The sequence below is a fragment of the Carlito syrichta genome, unplaced genomic scaffold (assembly GCF_000164805.1).
Source record: "Carlito syrichta isolate Samal-C Ts95f unplaced genomic scaffold, Tarsius_syrichta-2.0.1 Scaffold315113, whole genome shotgun sequence".
Classification (NCBI taxonomy): Eukaryota; Metazoa; Chordata; class Mammalia; order Primates; family Tarsiidae; genus Carlito; species Carlito syrichta.
The window spans coordinates 1,189,589-1,192,600 of record NW_007259209.1 but is presented as its reverse complement, the minus strand read 5'-3'; positions in this window follow the sequence as shown (position 1 = coordinate 1,192,600).

The window sequence follows — 3,012 nt, the reverse complement described above, 5'->3', positions numbered from 1 at the left end:
CAAATGCAGTCTGGGCAACCTAGGGAGACCTCATCTCTACAAAAAAATCAACAAATTAAGCTGGGCGTGGTGGCACGTACCTGTAGTCCCAGCTACTCAAGAGGCTGAGGCAGAAAGCTAGTCTGAGCCCGGGAGGTCAAGGCTGCAGTGAGCCGTGATCTTGCCACTGCACTCCAGCCAGGGTGACAGAGTGAGACCCCCCATCTCAAAAAACCCCCCAAAACCTAAGTGCCCTACACAGGTATACCATCTTTATCTTTTATGCTGTATTTTTTTTTTTTTTTTTGAGTTGGAGTCTCACTCTGTCACCCAGACTGGAGTGCAGTGGCTGCTCCCAGCTACCGCAGCCTCAACCTGCTGGGCTCCAGCGATCCTCCCGCCTCAGCCTTCTGAGTAGCTGGAACTACAGGCACGCGCTACCACGCCCAGCTAGTTTTTGATTTATTGTAGAGATGAGGTCTCGCCAAGTTGCCCAGGCGGGTCTCGAACCCGCAGGCTCAGGCAATCCACTCACCTCAACCTCCCAAAGACCCGGGATTACAGGCTGAGCCACCGAGCCGGCTATGCTGTATTTTTACTCTAACTTCCCTATGTTTAGATATGTGCAGATAAATAAACACCATTGTGTTACAATTGCCTACCGAATTCAATACAATAACGTGCTGTACAGGTTTGTAGCCTAGGACAATGGACTGTACCATCTAGCCTGGGTGTGTGGTAGGCTGTACCATCTAGATTTGTGTGAGTCACTCTACGATGTTCACACAATAACGAAACTGCCTAACGACACGTTTCTCAGAATGTATCCCTGTTGGTAAGTAATGCAGAGAGAGAGAGAGAGAGAAGGTGAACAAGCAGGGGTCAACTGGTAGCCCGTGAGGTCACTGAGAAGGGAGATTTCCCACCCCAGAAAGCTTCCCACGCTCCAGATCCCCATGTGCTGAGTCTTCTGTGCGGTGGCAGTGGTCCCGGTGGTTTTCTCACTCCTATTTCCGGCCCCTGGATTACAGGTGACAGCCTCAGAGCTGGCGGCAGAGTCCCTGCTGGGGGAGTCCTGTCATTCCCGGGTGTTACCCCTCCAGTCCTTCCAGCCAGCCCCTGAGCACCTAACGCCCTATATTCAATCCCTCCTGTTGGAAGTCCCGAGACATTTGGCATGTGCTTGGCCCCAGGCTCCGCCTGGAGTGAGCACTGTAAATTCAGAGGAGATCGTGGTCTGGCTGGAGAGGGAAAGAGCTCTCTAAGAACAGCCTGGCCTGGCTTAGTGGCTCAGCCTATAATCCCAGCACTTTGGGAGGCTGAGGCGAGTGGGTTGCCTGAGTCCGTGGGTTCAAGACCAGCCCAGGCAACTTGACAAGAACTCATCTCTACAATAAATCAAAAAATTGACCAGGTGTGGTGGTGCACACCTGTAGTTCTGGCTAGTTGGAAGGCTGAGGTGGAAGGATCGCCTGAGCCCAGCAGATTGACACTGGGATGGCTGTAAGCGTGCCACTGCACTCCCGCCTGGGCGACGGAGTGAGACTCCACCTCAAGAACAAACAAGCAAAACATCCCAATGATACTGCAAGGCTTGTTCTCACCTGGACTTGATTTTGTTTTATTTTGAGTCAGGGTCTCACTCCGTCACCCAGGCTGGAGTACAGTGGCACACTCATGGCTCACTACAGCCTCGACCTCCTGGGCTCAGGTGATTCTCCCTCCTCAGCCTCCCTAGTAGCCAGGACTATAAGTGTGTGCCACCACACTTGGCTAATTTTTTGTTTTTGTGGAGATGAGTTCTTGCTATGTTGCTCAGACTGATCTCGAACTCCTGAACTCAAGTGATCCTCCTGCCTTGGTCTCCCAAAGTTCTGGGATGACAGGCACAAGCCGCTGCACCCCGTCTTCTTATCTGTTTTATAAGACTGGATTATGACTGTATGTTTACAGTCATTTGTGCCTCAGCCAACGTGCACAACTGCCCACTGTTTTTTTGTTTTTGTTTTTTTGTTTGGAGTTGGAGTTTCACTCCATCGCCCAGGCTGGAGCGCAGTAGCACGCCTATGACCAGCCCAGCATCGACCTGCTGGGCTCCGGCGATCCTTTCGCCTCAGCCTTCCAAGTAGCCAGAACCACGGGCCTGCACTACCACGCCAGGCTAATTTTTGATTTATTGTAGAGACGAGGTCTTGCCAGGATGCCCAAGCTGGTCTCGAACCTATGGGCTCAGGCAATCCACTTGCCTCAGCCTCCCAAAGTGCTGGGAGCCACCGAGCCCAGCCTGCTGCCCACTGTTTACCCCAGTGTGCTTGGGCAGAGGCACAGGGATGTGTCAGACACTCCCACCCCGCCCGCATCCTCCTGAGTCTCATGGTCTGGGAGGGAAAAGCGTGATGTGTGTCGACACAGGGGCCCAGACTGATTGGCAACAGAAGAGGGTGCATGGGGAGCTGGGGTGCAGGGAGGGTGGGCGGCTGCTTTTGCCTAGCATTAGCGGGTCCTTCCCAGAAGAGGCAGCCTTTAAGCCGAGCTGTCAAGGACAAGTCGTGGAAAGGGCGTCCCAGGCAGGAGGCCCAGCACATGCAAAGCCCCAGGGACGTGCCCAAGTCGGCAGGTGTGTGTGTCTGCAGGGCTGAGTGGGGAGTTGGTCCTGGAGGTAAGGCTGGCTGCAGAGGTCAGATGGCATGGGCCTCGGGCACAGTGAGCTGGGCTTTGTCCCGTGAGGGTCTGCAGGGTCTTGAGGCCGCGAGCTCGTGGGGGGGCCAGGACCCCGAGTGCCTGGGGTCCCTGCTGCCCGGCAGCCTGAGTAGGGCTCAGGGAGCGTTTGGGGAACGAATGGGAGGCCTGGGCCTGCAAAGGCTGACCCTGCAGGGCTCGCCGGCCTCGCCAGCCCCGGCAGCAGCCCCGAGGAGACCGTCCCGCCTGGGCCTGGGCGCGCGACCTCGTCCCACCTCTGCAGGCGGGCTCCCGGCTCCAGGTGGTCACTCCAGCGCGGCCCGTCCCGCTGTCCGTGTCCGCCCGCGATCGACC